Raw genomic sequence first — 18,300 nt, forward strand, 5'->3', positions numbered from 1 at the left:
GTGATTCGTCTTAGGTATCCATAAAAAGAGTAAAATATTTCATCAAAAAGGCATAGAAACGCTCGCCGATTGAATAAGCCTCGTCCAGTCCCCGTGCTTTTTTGCAGTTGTATAGCTTCGCAGCAGCAATCGATGCAAAGCGCTGATATATTTGTAGACCGCAAAGTCAACGAGGACAGATGACAGAACCCAACACATGCACTGTGTTGGACACAGCACGGGACCCAGCACAGCGCCTTTGTTGTGTCCTCTCATGTGTCGTCACTCAATCTGCACTGTGCGAATGCGTGGATGCGATATCAGCAATTAGCGCAAGCTACCGCTCTATCAAAGCTACAGACCAATTTGTGTTGCTTAGTAAATACTGCATTCAGTTTCAATTTTTCTGAACAACTATCGAATACATCAGCTTCTGCCTGCTGACAGGTGGCAATCAAAGCCATGGGTGGAGAATCTGTGTTCACTTCATCTGTTACTGCGGCTACATTGTGAATTCGAAAATAAAACAAAAAACGTTGCATTTTCAGATCGTAAGATTATGTTTGAAGTGCATTTGTTCATTTTATTTTAGCTGCATTTGGTTTGGCCTTGACGGTCAAAGCATCTGTGCGCAAGCGGATTTGTTCTTGCCGTTCAATTCTGCCATCCTCATAATGCCCGCCTTCCCCCAGTAATATATCCACGTCTGCCTACTTCCTTAATTACTAAAGAGATCCGTCCTTTGCAGCAAAACAAGACACGCTTTGCAGATTACTGGCAACACTTAAGGCGGTTAAACAATACTTCCGCTCATTCGCAAAGCAACGCCCCTCTTACGAACAAACCCGGAAGTGGCGCTTCTCACGGCGGAAACGCATAAGAGCGCACGTCTCTTGCAGTCAATGCCTTCCAGTGTTGTGATGGCCGTCTGTGCGACGCGCCCTCAAGCCCGGCTCACAAGCCAGAAAATACGAGGGCCATTTCCAGGCATCGCCACTTCGAAAGACTAAAAAATGCCGGAAGCTTATTTTATTTATTTTTAGTCACGTGGAACACCGCTTAGCTTGAAGTGCCCACACTTGAACGATGATGCGGCTATATCAGTGTTTCTGTTTGTAAACGTCGAAGCTGAGTAGCGAATAGAAAAGTTTGCGCTCTCTCCAAAAATGTAACTGTACGCTGTAGCCCCTAATGGAACTTATGTGCTTTCTTTAAACTCACGAGTTTTAGTCTGACAAGTATCCATTGCCCTCCTTGAAAGTCGGTTCTCGTTTTTCTTTTATGATAAGGCGAAGCTGCACTTTGCATTTTTTTATTATTTACCCAGTGCAGTCCCATTTAGGAAGAAGTAGCGTGAAAGAAGTACCACTTTAAGTCACTGAAGGAAAAATATTGTGAATATACTGTAAAAAAAAAAGGTCGTTATAAAGGAAATGTATACTTGCCACAATATTTTAAACAATGAAAGCGTATGCCCTCATTCATACTCCTTTAATGCTTTTGGTTTGCAAGAAGCGTAAACGATAAACGACGTTCATGTCGTGTAATTAGACTCTTTTGGTAATGCAAATCGAGCCAGCCTCAGCTTGCAAACCTTTGCTGCCGAGCCGAGGTTTCATCGAGAATCTAGCATATTTCGCTCCTTCTCAGTGGGTATGCTTCGTTAGATATTGGGAATCCTGATGCACATTACCTAGAGTTCCTATTCCTGATTTGCTGAATACATTTCTTAAAATGTACACGTGGCCTAGTTGTTGGGTCATTGCGACGTGTGGCAGCGCACACCCGGTCAAACGATGAACCCGAATGCGAAAAGAGAGCAAGAGCACCATGGTTGTGAATCCAGCGAGTGTGTCATCTTCTTGTTTTCGTGTGTGTCGTTTCAAACGGTACGCGTTTTCATGAGCTAGCTAGATAGATAGATGTGTGGGGTTTAACGTCCCAAAACCACCATATGATTATGAGAGACGCCGTAGTGGAGGGCTCCGGAAATTTCGACCACCTGGGGTTCTTTAACGTGCACCCAAATCTGAGCACACGGGCCTACAACATTTCCGCCTCCATCGGAAATGCAGCCGCCGCAGCCGGGATTCGAACCCGCGACCTGCGGGTCAGCAGCCGAGTACCTTAGCCACTAGACCACCGCGGCGGGGCGACGCGTTTTCATGAGCTTTGTACAGCTTCCATTAACTATTAGCAAATTTTGACGCAAAGCTGCCCGAAAAATGTCCATGCTTGTGTGCGCAATGATGAAACGTCATGAAAGCAAATCTATCGTGGATGATATAAAAGCTAGCACTACCTTAATGCGTGAGAGAAACTTTTCAATTTTTCAACACTCCAGTCAACATTCTCCGTGTCCTCGATGCGGCATACTGTTCCTCTATCCCTCTAAATCTCTCTCTCTCTCTCTCTCTCTCTCTTTATTTTCTTACTCCGTGCGGAAGAACTGTGTCTTTGTTGTTCCCTAAATCGGGAAACTACGTCACGCGCTCAGGCTTTTTTCTATTAAGGGTCACGCCACTGGAGAAGCGGTATATGGTAACCGATTGTCCTCGATGGCATCGATTCGCGCGTACGAAGGCCATCGGCTGAGCGCCATTTGACGCCGGCTTCGTTGGGAGATAGCGCACTTCTCTGGACGCCCTTCCCTTCAGCGTGGCTGATGGGGTCGCGATTTGAAACCGCTCCTCTTCGAGCACGCTCATCCCTACACTTTCCGACGAATCTTCTACAACCGCATCCACTGTGCCTGATGGGCCACTACTGCCGACCCGTCGGTGAGGTTCTAAGTGATTCCAGATATTGGCACGATTAATCACCCCCGTCTGGCCACTGACAGCCACTGCTATCACAAGCTTTAGGCTGTATAAACATTATCCCGCCACTTTTGTTCGCATCTTTTCTCATATCACGAGTGGCAACAATGCTCTTGCAGAAGAATGCTGGTGCCCGACATTTTTTTTTTTGGGGGGGGGGGGGGGGACCGAAGCAGCTTAAGCCGTGGGTCTGTACATGCATGTCTCTCTTGGTACGTGCCCACCTAGTTTTATGACTCACTCAGCAGGTGCGAACAGACGGACAAACAGACGGACGAACGAACGAATGGACGCTTCACCCCACTAATGCTCAACGTATATCAAACTTCGTATCACGTGGCGTGAATAGACCACGAAGGTAAATGGCACGTCCAAACATGTTAATCTTAGCAATCGTGTCGTGCAAAAAAATGACTACATACTACGCTCATAGCATGCTTGCGGCCGTTTCACTAGCTCCACATATATACCAAGTTTGGTATCACGTAACGTACAGATGATGATATGTGGGGTTTAACATCCCAAAACCACCGTATGATTATGAGAGATGCCGTAGTGGAGGAGTCCGGAAATTTTGACCACCTGGGGTTCTTTAATGAGTGCCCAAATCTGAGCACACGAGCCTAAAACATTTCCGCCTCCATCGAAAACGCAGTAGCCATTGCCTGAATTTGAACCCGCGACCAGCGGGTCAGCAGCCGAGTACATTAGCCACTAGACCACCGCGGCGGGGCTATGTGACGTACAGACGACAAAGGTAAATGACATGTCCAAACATGACAATCATGACATGTAAGTCATTTTCGCCATAACTTACTTCCGCCTCGTAACATTCTACTGATTTTAAAGTGACATAATGACCCTCCTCATTCGTGCTTCCCATATCATGAAGGTGTATATGTCACTGTACGTGTGATCTGTCATTTCTTCTCTGTGTTCTCGCACTGTGATATCACTATCGTATTTATTTCAGCGATAACTGAAGGCGACGGCATAGCCCCTAGGCATGCAAAATATACGCGGGAACACTCAGTCAACTTGCTAGTTTATAATTCAAATAAACCAATTATCAGCGTAAGTGTAAGCATATACACGTTAAGAACTTATATGCAGTGCTGCTAATAATGTAACCATATGAAGTGCCTGTACATTTGTGCGCGTGGAACGCACACACGAATTCGTGGAAAATTTCTGTAGCTTAAAGTTTCTAATTCAGTGCACTTAATAAAATCCTTATGACTCCGCTTGGAGGCCCAGGCTACACGTTGTGATCTCAAAGATGATCAAAACAAAGAACATCGAGAACATCTGAGTGAGCGGTTCCAGTGAGGTCGACAGTATTATGAAAGTCCCCGGAATAGTATAGCAAAATCACTCGTGGGTTTTCACGTTGAAAACAACAGTTCCCGACACAAGTTCCGGCAAGTGAAGAAAGTTTAAATATTTTCGTGTGGAATAAAGAATGAAATGATGTCGTGACCGAAAAAAAATAAAATTTGTGTCAAGTGAAACAATCTTTGTGTCTGAAACTGTTTTTTCAGTAAAAACCATTGTCATGAAATAGTAGTGCCTCGTATGACGCACTGCTTTCTGGACTTCATGAATACTCTTAAATGCGTACTCCTAAATGTTCAATCGGCTGCAGTAGCACACAAAGAAAAGTATGTCTGCTGAGCGATGGTTCTCGTACAGAGCGAAAAAGCGTGTCTCACACAAGATTTTTCCTTCATTATGTTTTCAAAAAACTTTCTCCAAACCACAAAAAAAAACGCGAGCTAAAATAACAAGAAACAATACTTTCACAAGTGTGCGCTTGCTGTGAAATATTTTTATAAATATATGGAAAATAATATTTCCTTCTCTATGTACTCGAATTTTAAAGAAGAATGAAACAGCGGTCTGTTAATGTCAAGATAGTCATTTAGTTATACCATGCATACGAGTTGATTGTATGTCATAGCGCCTTGAAGTGTTTTGGCTGAAGTTGGAGAAATCCTCTTACGCATAACTAACTAATATTTTCGCATTATGAAGCCTGAAAATGTAAGCCATAAAACACGCGAATACTTACAATTTAAGAGGAAGAGATGATTTTAAAATCATCACAGCAATTTCAATGTTGTTTCCTTTGTCCAATGCTTAAAAATCTCACTATCAAATCGTGACAATGTTCACAATTTACCTTCCTCTGGTGCGCAATAGCAGATTGACACTACGTGCATATTCAATCTGATTACTGCTCGAAGATGAATATAATGAAATGCCACCAAATACCTAAACTGCTGACGTTCTAGATGGTCGACACGTGGGCTTATTAACCGTTTTTTTCTTCTCCCTTCCAGCGACCCTGGCCCACCACTGCCCAAAGTTTTAATTAATGCAGCTAGTTCGTAATCATTCAGCGAACTGGGAGCGCCGGAGAACACACAGAAGAAGCAAAGAGGCACACAGCACGAGCGCTAACTTGCAACTGTTAACGGAGCTAGCCCATCAGAGTTTACGGATGCTGATCAAACTTCTTTCTTGTAGAGGCAAAAGCTAATTCATCCGTGTTTTCTGCTTAATACGACACACAATCGCTGCCTTCACGTATTTCGATCAGCTTTTGTTTCTTCCCCTTCGCATATAGCGATTAATGTAAAAGACAGCAGTGCGACATCAACACATTATTTATTGTCATGCTAGCGCAGCTTCAAACTATGTTTCTCACTTTTCAATATTTCTATTTATATTTACTTTTATTTATTTTTAATTGCAGACTTATTAGTCAAGCTACTGCGTCTTTTACGGCTAGCTGTGGACAAGGCACAAAGCTTGACAAGGGCTATGCGCCTGTTTTCAATGACGTGAATCTAGCGTAAGCCCTCGATTACACTCTAAGAGAAAAATATTATTCTGATATTGACTCAGCAAGTACATGACCCTTTACAGAAGCACATTATCTTTATCTTGTTTTTAGCGAGTCTCATACAAGCGCATATCGTTAATAAACATTCACAGCATATTCACGGAGTGCATAATGAAGAGTGGGATCATGCATCCGTCAGTCCGTCCGCGCTTCTGTCCGTCCGTTCGTTCTTGCTTCCGTCGATTCGTGCGTCCGCTACATGTTCGACCGTTCGTGCAGCTGTTCATATGTGCGTCCGTCTGTCGGTGTGTCCGTCCGTCCACCCGTCCATGCGTCCGTCCCTGCGTTCGTTTATGCGTCCGTCTGTCTGTCCATCCCACCGTACGTCTGGGCGTCTGTCTGTCTATCCATCCGGCTGTCAGTGCGACTGTCTGTCCGTCCATCCATGTAGTGAACACTCCAAGTACCACCATCTCGCATCGTTTCATCATACAGTCGACATGTAGAAGTACCGCCATCTAGCGGACATTCCAAGGACTAAACGAGAGGTGGCACGGCCAGACGCGTGCGCTCTCTTACGGCCTGAGATTCGTGTGTAGCTCATGGCACTTCGGCTTAAACCTGTTTAGAAAAATTTATTGTCACAGACGTCAATAACATTTCAACACAACATTTTTTCTTGGGCATAAAATAAATACGATTGATGACAAAACAGACTTAATTTACATGAGCATGGATATGAGATGACGTGGAAAGAACATGTACACTGTCGTCCTTTATGAAAAGGAACACGCGAACGCGTGGCCTGCGCTTTGCGGCGGCTGCCTACAGCACCATCAACCGAGAAGTGAAGAAAGCACATTCGGTTTTGGCGTCATCTATGGCCAAGCGAGATAACGAGTCATGGCCGGTAGACAAGCGCCGCTAAATTGCGTTCCCTCACCGCGCCAGCGGTGAGCGGTATCAGGCGATTACTGCAGCTTTAACTGTGGTCGCGCACAACGTTTGATATGTTGGCAGTGAACTACGCACTGCAGGCTTGAACCGAGGTGAAGTGGAATCTAGCAGCGCTTGTCAACCAGCCATAACTCGTTATTTTTTTTTCGACAAGAGATGACGCTGAAAGCTAACGTGTTTTGCTGTCGGTTGACGGTGCAGTAGGCACCCGCCACAGAGGGCAGGCCACGCGTTTGCGTGTCCTCTTTCATAAAAGACCACAGTGTACCCTTCATGGTTCACACAAACACAGCCACACAAAAATGTGTCACAGAAGGACAGATACACATACGAATATTGCAAGATAAGCAAGAGCCACAAATAAAACATGTTATATGTACTTTTCACATATTTACACGTTGGCATGTCATTTCTGCCGGCGCATCGACACATCAGCCTATACCAATACCAGGCCGGCCGAAAGACAAGTTTCACTCGTCCGTCACAGACCGGTACAAAAGGACAAGACCAGTGCCGAAGGAATTTCTCTTCGATTGATGATTGATTGATTGATATGTGGGGTTTAACGTCCCAAAACCACCATATGATTATGAGAGACGCCGTAGTGGAGGGCTCCGGAAATTTTGACCACCTGGGGTTCTTTAACGTGCACCGAAATCTGAGCACACGGGCCTAGGAATTCCTCTTCACCGAGGTAGAAGAGCTACTTCGAAAAAAATGGCCTCGTATCTGCATGTAATCTGCAAATGTCGAAAGATGATAGTCTTGCGTGTGGAGAGAGTGAATAAAACATTTATTTGATGTTCTGCGCTAGAAAATCGGTGAATGATATTCCATAGGCGCTCGTTAGAGTGCCTCGAGCGTGAAGCGGAGATGAACGAGCACACCAAGTCACGTCACACGTGAGACATGAGCGCAGTCTAACAGTTTTATTTGGAAAACAAAGCGCATTGCCCTGAGGCAGAATGTATATGTGTTGTTATGGTGCCTAAGACATGCGCAATTATTGCTTGGTAATGGACAATCGGACCCGTAGGAACGTCGACTCTTGAGCAACATTGGTGGGCGCTGCGGATTGGGTCGGCCGTTCGTGCTATCGTCTGGTGCTGTTTAGAGTACCCGGTTCGCGTTAAGGGTGGACAAACAGACAATTGTACAGACAGACAAACAAACAGACAGACAGACAGACAGACAGACAGACAGACAGACAAGCAGACAGACAGACAGACAGACAGACAGACAGACAGACGACCTGTCCTGACATCTATGCCAGGACAGGTTGACTGGACGCGGCGAAAAAATGCAACAGTTGTTGCATAAAACAAAGAAAGTGTTATTGACTGTGGCCCCCTGTCAAGGTGCACATTAGGCATCAAATGCCGAAGGTGAGTACCCAGAAAATAAAATGTACAAGCGTTCGCACGTGAGATTCCTTCCCTTGCTCTAAGCGCAAATTGAAGCGCAGTGCCAGCCGCCAACAGCGTATGGACACTGAAGGGAAAGAAAAGTCTCCCTGAGAACGCTGCTGTCCCAGTGCCGCTGCTGTCTCACTGCCGCATGACCAAAATAAAAAAGGCGAAGAAAGCCAACTGCAGTGATCGCACGATGCGTAAAGACGGTCGCACGACGTGGGAAAACTACCAAATGCGACCACAAAATTGACTCTGTGCAAGGTACGTCCACTCAAGAAGCGCGAAGTCAAGCTCCCGTTCGTTCTGAATTTTCAGGCATACTTTTCGGGAGCATTTAACCAAACTGAATAACAAGTGACGTAGTGGTTATACAAAATACCTAAAATACGAAGGGACGCGGCCTGCTGAATAGGAAAAAATGTACTAACCCTGGAGTTTGGAGAGCCAATGAAGAAATACCGAGATTTGGAGATGTTCAAGGCTGCACCTGAAATGTCGCCATGCTGGAAAAATACACGCAGGCTGCGTGAAAGACTATCTTCACCTGAAAGGTACAAGGTTATGTCGTCAGCGAAAGCTGTGACTTTCACGATACTGCTACCAGGAAGCGCAAAAACCCGGACGCGTGAATCCGCGTCAAAATCACGCAAATATGGCTCAAGGTTGAGAACAAACAGCACAGAAGACAATGGACATACCTGACGGACCCCACGAGTAATGGAAATGGCGGCACTTTCCCAGCCATCCCAAACTACTGGGCTTTTGAGACCAATGTAGGTATGTCTGATTATTTTCACAAATGAATGAAGAAAGCCAAAAGCTGTGAGCACATCTAAGATATACGTGTGCTCAAGTCAGTCAAATGCTTTTTCTTAATATAAAGACAAAAGGATACCACGCGCAGACCGCGAATGAGTATAGGCTAAGATATCCCGTGTGGTAAATTACAAGCTGTGTATTTCTCGTCCAAGCACTGATGAAGTCTGGTAATGACCTACCAGGTGTTCGACAGACCCCTCAAACGTTGAACTACCACCACGAATATATCATTGTCAACGTTGAGGAGCGTGATAGGTATCCAATCTTCAGGATTAACAGAGGAAGCATCACCTTTTGTAATAAGCACAACGCGTCCATCTCAAAAACTGGATGGAAAGACACCATCCTCGTAACATCGCCGGTTAAGCGCGGTAAGGTAGCACCAATCTCATTTCAAAATATCAAGTAAAACTCAACAGGAAAACCGTCTGGCCCAGGGGCCATTCCACGTTTCATAGATTTCAGTGCCGCCTTTACCTCTTCAGCAGACGGGGGGATGGGCAGGGCAGGCAATCTATGCTTTTTGAGGAATGCGGGGCAAACTTCTAAGCATTGGCGGTGTTTCATCATAGTTAGTCCACGTGGCCAAACATGACATTGCTTCAAAGTGCGCCAAGAAAACAGATCGATCACGCGTAGGAAGCGGCTGCGCAGGTGGTATTTGTGCTATTATAGAGACAGATGACTGTGATTGCCCCCCCAAAAATGGCAGCGTATCCACGGGGTGAATGATGGAATGTGGGGCGAAGCATCCGGCCGTCCATTCGTCCTTGCTTCCGTCGGTCCATGCGTCCGTCTGTGTGACCACCCATGCGTTCATCCGCCCGGGTGTGAGTGCATCTGTTTTTGCGTCCACGCGTTCATCCGTGCGTCCATACCTGCGCTCGTCCATGCGTCTGTCTATGCGTCCGTCCATGCGTCCATCCGTCCATGCAGCCATCTGTGCATCTGTCCATGCATCTGTCTGTGTGTCCATTCGTCCATCTAGTCAACATTCCAAGTACCACCGTCTCACATCTTTTCATCTTATATTCCGCCTATACAAGCACCGCCATCCGGCAAACATTCCAAGGACTAAACGAGAGGTGGCACACACACACTTTCTTACGGCTTGTGCTTCTGGACTACATCCCACCTTTAACCACCTCGAGTTCATGGTATATAAAATAGAGTGCACTGTACTCATGGCACTGCGGCCCAACGCTCGCTAAACCTTTCTAAAACCAAGGAGGTTACGCCCAGCAAGTATAACGCAGCAACCCTTTCTTGTCAGATAGTGCTCGATGTAGATGCCAATGGCTGCTAATGGGGAATGAGAGACAGGAGAATTCGGCTTTGGCACAGGCACACTTTCTTACGGCTTGCGCTTCGTGTCTACTTGCCACCTTTAACAACCTCGACTTCATGGTATATACTAGTTCACTGTATTCATGCCACAGCAGCCCAACGCTCGCTAAACCTTTCTAAAACCAAGGAGGTTACGCCCAGCGAGTATAAGGTAGCAACACTTTCTTGTCAAATTATGCTCAATGTAGATGCCAATGGCTGCTAAGGGGGAATGAGAGACAGGCGAATTCGGCTTTGGCACACGCACACTTTCTTACGGCTTCCGCTTTGTGTGTCTACTTCCCACCTTTATCCACCTCGAGTTCATGGTACATACTAGTTCACTGTATTCATGGCAGTGCGGCCCAACGCTCGCTAAACCTTTCTAAAACCAAGGAGGTTCCGCCCAGTGAGTATAACGTAGCAACCCTTTCTTGTCAGATAGTGCTCAATGTACATGCCAATGGCTCGTAATACGGAATGAGAGACAGGAGAATTCAGCTTTTAGTTAACGCACCCGCTGCGAATTTTTTATTGTTCAACAACGCACAGGAGAAATCTCCCACCGGCACCACCTTGCAGGTCAAAGCGTAAGACATGTCGCGCACTACTACGAGGGACGAACAGGTGCCGCTTTAAGAAGCTATGCTCCTAAAACAATTGGCAGACCCAAACTTTCGCGTCAAAGGTCCCCAAGAAAAACTATTGTCTTTGAAAAAAAAGATCCCACGTACAGTAGTAATCGTGTATATGCGAAGCACGAATGAGGAACGGCACATTGAAAGACGCATTGCTTCTGCCGTCATGGAGCTCGGGACGGCTTTAAGCTCTCCTATAGTAGAGTACTCTGTGCTCTTAATCGTTACCCCCTTTTTCTAACCCCCCCCAGACCCAAACTTTCGCGTCGAAGGTCCCCAAGAAAAACTATTGTCTTTGAAAAAAAAGATCCCACGTACAGTAGTAATCGAGTATATGCGAAGCACGAATGAGGAATGTTTATATGTCAGTTTAAAACCGGAACAACGTTACAAGCCGGGGGTACATTATGCCGTACTAAGTTCCGTGTCATAGTTATTATGTTTCGACGTGTCATTTACCAAAACGCGAACACTCTATAGTCTGACGACAGACGCGACCAGCGTATGTCGGCGTAGCCCGGCGGCAACCGGTGTGAAATGCGACATGCTGCATTTCGCACCAACCACGTTAACCAGAATGCACCCCATCTGCCTAGCTTCGTGACGAAGGGACGCCAGGCATGCCCAAACGCGCATGCGTCAAAGCAACGTAGTGTGGCGCGTTCCTGCGAGTATATGCCAGGCAGATCGGCACCTGGTGTGGCATCGCCGGCAAGACGCGACGAAACGAACGCTGCAGCACACCCCCACCTTGTCACGTCTAAGTGTATTTGCGCCATGAGTGTAACATGTAGTCATTCTCTTACATGACACTCATCTGTTTGCACCAGTCAGATGACGCAGTTTGGTATTACTTGACGTAATACCAAATTTGGCATATATGAATCTAGCGAAACGGCCCCAAGTGCATCCTGAGTGTGGCATGTAGTGATGTTGCTAAATGACACGCATGTCATGATTATCATGTTTGAACATGTCATTTACATATGTCGTCCGTTCGCATCACGTAATACTGAATTTCGTACATGTGAAGCTAGCGAGATGGCCGCAAGCGCATCATGAGCATAGCATGTAGTCATGTTGTTACATGACACGCATCACATCATTATCATGCTTGCACCAGTCACACCCTTTGCAATACATTCACGTCCCTTAATACCAAATTTGGTGTATGTGAAGCTAGCGAAACGGCTATGAGGGCATTATGAGCGTGGCTCGTAGTCAATGTAACATGGCATGCATCTCATGATTATCATGATTGCACCGGTCACATACCTTTGCCATTCATTCACATCATGTAGCACCAAGTTTGGTATATGCGAAGCTAGCGATACGGCTGCAAGCGCATCATCAGCGTGGGGTGTAGTCATGACTCATGACTTACATTACATGCATGTCATAATTTTCATGTTAGGATCTGTTGCTTGTGTTCGCCGTGCAATCATGTCATACCATACCAGTTTTGCAACATGTCATGTGAACGAGACCACCGCAAGAGCAGGAAGACCATAAAATATAAATCATCGCATTCATGACATACATGTCATTATTTTATTGCTACGACTTGTCCAATATACTCGTCATACAGTGATGTTACGCCATACCAAGTTTGGTGTCGATACCATTATCCAAACGGCCAGGAGAGCTAAAAGTCGTGAAGAGATAGATAGATAGATAGATAGATAGATAGATAGATAGATAGATAGATAGATAGATAGATAGATACGCTCAAAGTCACCGTAGTTCGCTAAGAAATGCTTCACACTTAAAACAAATCTCTCGCGTAGCGCAGCACCTCGGGATGTGCACCTGGGTTGTGTTTACAGCACCATGCTGCTGCCGTTAGGGACGAAGCAGCAGTCAAACGCTGAAAGCGTTCACGCAGTTCTCGCTGCCAAGCTCGCATCAGAGCACAAGGCGTTCCGGCGCGCAAAGCAATGCGTAACTTCATCGCAATACCAGCAAGCTTTTCAGAAACGCGTCGACGAAGCGAACGCCCCTCTACTACATGAGCAGTGCAGGCGCCACTGCGTTTTAAGCGCATCCCAATCATCAGGATCAGACGCTGTGTGCGACACAAGTATTGCACGTGACAAATTCAATCTTGAGCGCGCGTCCTGCAGGATGCGAACATCGCGACATCATGGCTTTTCCTACAAAGAAAATTGAACTTCCATCTCCAACTCAACATGCCAATGATCAGATACGTACACAGGAGACGGTGAGAAGGAAAGCACGCATAAATCGGAGACAAAAGCCTCTAACGCACGTGAAACTTAAGCCCGGTCAAGCCTGCTGAAGGGTCGTCCGCGCAGCCATGTCTGAACAGAGGCATTTCCGTTCACTACTTTGTGCGCGTACAGTAATGAGAAGTGGTGGACAAGGCGTCGAAGCTCGCGTGAATTCCAAGCGAACGCCTCGTTGTCCAAGCAGACCGGCCCCAGCCAGGACCTTGTACATCGGTTCGCGTATTTAGAACGCAGTTGAAGTCGGCAATTAAAATGGCAGTATACGACCATAAGAAAAAGCACATTCAGGTCTCTAAAAGTGTCATTAGACTGTCCAGCTTGTGATGGCCCATACACACACAGTATGCTTAAAGAAAAGTATCAGCAGCCTAAAGCCAAGACCCTACCCACGCCATCGTGAAAAGCATGATGATCCCACAATAAAGCCCGATTGAAAAGACGGCAGCATATCCAAGGAGTGGTTGATGGAGAGTGGGGCGAAGCATCCGTCCTTCCATTCGTTCTTGCTTCCGTCTGTCCATGCGTGCGCCTGTGTGGCCGCCCGTGCGTCCATCCGCCCGTCCGTTTGTGCGTCTCTTCGTACGTCCGCACGTCCATCTGTGCGTCCAACCCTGCGTTCGTCCATGCATCCACTCCTGCATCCGTCCATGCGTCCATCCGTCCTTGCAGCCATCCGTGCGTCCATCCATGCATCTGTCCGTGTGTCCGTTCGTCCACCTATTCAACACTCCAAGTACCACCATCTCACATCTTTTCATCATACATTCCTCATATAGAAGCACCGCCATCCAGCGGAGATTTCAAGGACGGAACGAGAGCAGTCACATGCACAGTTTCTTACGGCTTGCGCTTCGTGTCTACTTGCCACCTTTAACCACCTCGAGTTCATGGTATATACTAGTTCACTGTATTCATGGCACTGCGGCCCAACGCTCGCTAAACCTTTCTAAAACCAAGAAGGTTACGCCCAGCGAGTATAACGTAGCAACCCTTTCTTGTCTTCTGTGCGTTGTTAAACAATAAAAAATTCGCAGCGTGCGCATTAACTAAAAGCCAAATTCTCCTGTCTCTCATTCTTCCTTAGCAGCCATTGGCATGTACATTAAGCACTATGCACAGAAGAAATCTCTCACCGGCACCACCTTTGAGGTCAAAACGTATTACTTGTTACATATTAGTTCTACTACGCCCACGAGGAACGAACGGGAGCCGCTATAAAAAGCTTCGCCCCTTTTCTTCTTTAGAAACATGTCCTATTTGTGCAATATTGTTCTTGAGCGCGAGAGCAAACTGTCCTGACAGGTAAATGCGAAAACATCACCCTACACTGTGAATGACCCCCCCCCCTTGTTTGTTCATATAGCCTTACTGTTTATATAAGTTTAATAATCTAGATGGTCATGAATGTCCGGTCTTTTTGTACGTTTTGCATTGTACATCACTGCATACGCAAATGAGTTCTTTTCGCTGTATATAACAGCTTGCATTGCACATACGCATAGATCACCATTGTCCATTTTTTCTGTGTGCACATAAGCTATGTAAGATATATCCGGAAATAAAATTCTCTTAAACCTAAAATGCCCACACCTCCCCGAAGGGTGATGATGATATATGGTGTTTTTTGGCGCAAGGGCCAGTTGATGGCCAAAGAGCGCCAGTTCATGAGACAGGAATGTGGACAATGGTTGTGATTAGCGGCTGTATAAGGGCCATAAAATTCCTCGCAGTAAAGCGGGTAAAAACATACAAGTAATAAAATCATGACTATGCCGTGAAAGGTGTGCATGGTGTGAATAGGTGACAAAAGTTGGTGATAATGAAAAACGATGGTGGACATGTATGGCATTAGCACAAGTACCTCACACGTTAGTACCCTTGCGTGCAAGGGCCGTGAGGCAAGTGCTTTCCTGTGTAGCCACCGCAGCGAAAACCTCTCTAGAGAGGTCGTGCTACGGTATGCCCGGGTATATGATATGAAAGTTATGAATTTCCTTTAAAAACGCTAATAATGATTTGTGACTAAAAAGTGGTTCCCTACCGACGAACATTGCAGGGTGTAAAGGTATATGTTGTCGGTAGGATAGTGGGAAGTGTTGTCTTCTTAGAGTGTCTAAATGTTTACATTGAATTAAAACGTGAAGAACTGTTAATGCCTCACCACATTTATCACACAATGGTGGATCACCACCGGACAAAAGATGTGTGTGTGTCGTGTATATGTGTCCTATCCTGAGTCTTGTTAGTGTTACCTCTGTTAGACGTGATTTTGATACTGGTGGCCAATGGCCAAGGTGTGGCTTGATAACGTGTAGTTTGTTTTGTGTGTGTGTATCCCACTTGCTCTGCCAGTAGTCCCTGAGGTTTCGTTTGAGAGAGCGCTTCAGATCAAGGACCGGGATTGATATGGGTGTAGGGGCAGTGTTTTTGTGGACGGATGCAGCGAGCTGATCCGCCCTCACGTTGCCTTGGATCTCACGGTGCCCTGGCACCCAGCACACCACAACATGTTGGTTGAGTGTGTAGAGTGTGCAAAATATAGAGTAAAGTGAGACAAGGATAGGGTTGTTTGTTTTTTAAGACTGTGCAGAGCCATTACCACACTGAGGGAGTCTGTATAAATTACTGCTTTTTGTATTTGTAATTGTTTAATGTGTTTAGCAGCCACAAGTATTGCGTAAGCTTCCGCTGTGAAGATACTTGTGCCTGGATGTAGAGGGCCAGCATCCGAAAAGGAAGGGCCAACAGCAGCGTAGGACACAAAGGAGTTAGACTTAGAGGCATCTGTAAAAAACTCAGGACGTGTGTATTTGTGTTGAAGTTCCAGGAAATATGTTCGGATATGGGCAATGGGCGCATGTTTTGTAACCTCTAGAAAAGACACATCGCAGTCTATAGTCTGCCACTGCCACGGTGGCGGGTATGCTACAGGAGCCATTAAACTGTGTTCGAGTGACACTCCAGTGTCCTCAGCTAGACCCTTCAAGCGAACTGAGAAGGGCTGCCTCATTGAAGGCCTGTTTTGAAAAAGAATGGAGCTCGACAAGTCATTAATAGTAGAGTATGAGGGGTGCCTCTTGTCTGCTTTCACCTTAAGGAAGTATACAAAGGACATGTAGGTTCTTTGCAGATGAAGCGACCACTCATTTGACTCAACGTAAAGGCTTTCTACGGGGCTGGTGCGAAAAGCACCCGTAGAAAGGCGGATGCCCAAATGGTGCACGGGGTCCAGCATCTTCAAGGCACTTTGAGTAGCAGACTGATAGACAACGGCCCCATAATCTAAGTGGGTGCGAATGAGGCTTTTATAGAGGTTCATGAGGCATTGCCTATCACTACCCCACGTAGTACGTGACAACACTTTTATAACATTCATGGCTTTTAAACATTTTGTTTTTAAATGCTTGATGTACGGTACGAAGGTTAACTTGTTGTCCAAGATTAAGCCTAAGAATTTATACTCGGCTTTGACAGACAGACGTTGCCCGTTCAGTCGAATGTCAGGTTCCGAGTGCATGCCTCTCTTTCGAGAGAACAAGACACACGTGCTTTTTTGCGGGTTAAGTCGAAATCCGTTTTCATCTGCCCATTTGGAGACCTTATTTAAACCGAGCTGAACCTGCCGCTCACACATGGCCAAGTTGCATGACTTGAAGCCAAGCTGAACGTCGTCGACATATGTACAATAGGACATATTGCGGGGAATGGACAAGTGCAAAGAATTCATTTTGATAATAAAAAGTGTGCAACTAAGCACGCCACCTTGTGGCACGCCTGTTTCCTGGACAAATGTTTGAGAGAGCATACTGCCCAGACGGACACGGAATGTCCGGTTTGACAGGTAACTTTCGATTATATGAAACATTATTCCGCGCACACCAAGATGGGACAGGTCTCTTAGGATTCCAAAACGCCATGTTGTATCATACGCCTTTTCGATATCGAGGAACACAGAGAGAAAATGTTGTTTATGGACAAAGGCGTCTCTGATCTGTGCCTCGATACGAACAAGGTGGTCTATGGTGGATCTACTTTCTCGAAACCCGCACTGAAATGGGTCGAGCAAATTGTTTGTTTCAAGGATATGTACAAGTCGGCAGTTTATCATTTTTTCGAAGACTTTGCACAAGCAGCTTGTAAGTGCAATGGGCCTATAACTTGAAGCTAAAGAAGGGTCCTTGCCCTCTTTCAAAATGGGAATAATAATAGCCTCTTTCCAGGAGGTAGGGATAGTGCCAGAAAACCAGATAGCATTGTACAAGCAAAGTAGGGTTTTTCGTGTTTCGGCTGGTAGGTTTTTTAGCATTTCATACACCACACGGTCAGAACCTGGGGCAGAAGTGCTGCAGGAGTTTAGAGATGTTCGGAGCTCAGCTAGACTGAAAGCTTGGTTATATGCCTCGTATCTAGTGGATTTGTGTTCTAGTTTCTGCTTTTTTATTCTTCTTCTGTATTTTTGGAAAGTGTCAGTATAGTGGGACGAGCTGGATACTCGTTCAAAGTGTGCACCGAGGAAGTTTGCCTGGTCTTCCAAGGTATCACCTTGAGTGTTTACGAGTGGAAGTGTGTGTACTTGTTTTCCTGCTATCCTACCGACCATGTTCCAGACTTTGGTCTGTTGTGTATATGAATTTATCCCTGATAAAAACTTGTGTCAACTTTCTCTTCTGGCCTGCCGACGCGTTCTCCTGCCTCGAGATTTTATTTTCTTAATGCTCTCAAGGTTTTCCGCTGTCGGCGAGTTCCGCAGCAACCTCCATGCCCTGTTCTGTTCCTTTCGCGCATTCTGACACTCAGCGTTCCACCACGGGACGTGTCGTTTGCCGGGAAGTCCAGATGTTTGTGGAATGCACTTGGCTGCTGCGTCAGTAAGAAAGGCCGTGAAATACTGCACAGCTTCATCTATGCCTAATCCGCATATTTCGGTCCAACTTAAGTGAGTAATTTTTTGAAATTGTTCCCAGTCAGCTTTGTTTATCAGCCATTTGGGAACATGTGGAGGACATTCATGTATTATTGGTGTACTCAAAACCAAAGGAAAATGGTCACTTCCGTATGGGTTATTTATGACTTTCCACTGAAGTAACGGTACAAGTGAAGGAGATGCGATACTGAGGTCTATGGAGGAGTACGTATTGTTTGCAAGGTTATAATATGTTGCCTGTTTCCTATTCAACAGACAAGCACCTGATGAAAAGAGGAACTGTTCGATGAGACGACCTCGTGCATCACATCGACAGTCACCCCATAAAC

This window comes from Rhipicephalus microplus, chromosome 4 (genome assembly GCF_043290135.1).
Source record: "Rhipicephalus microplus isolate Deutch F79 chromosome 4, USDA_Rmic, whole genome shotgun sequence".
Classification (NCBI taxonomy): domain Eukaryota; kingdom Metazoa; phylum Arthropoda; class Arachnida; order Ixodida; family Ixodidae; genus Rhipicephalus; species Rhipicephalus microplus.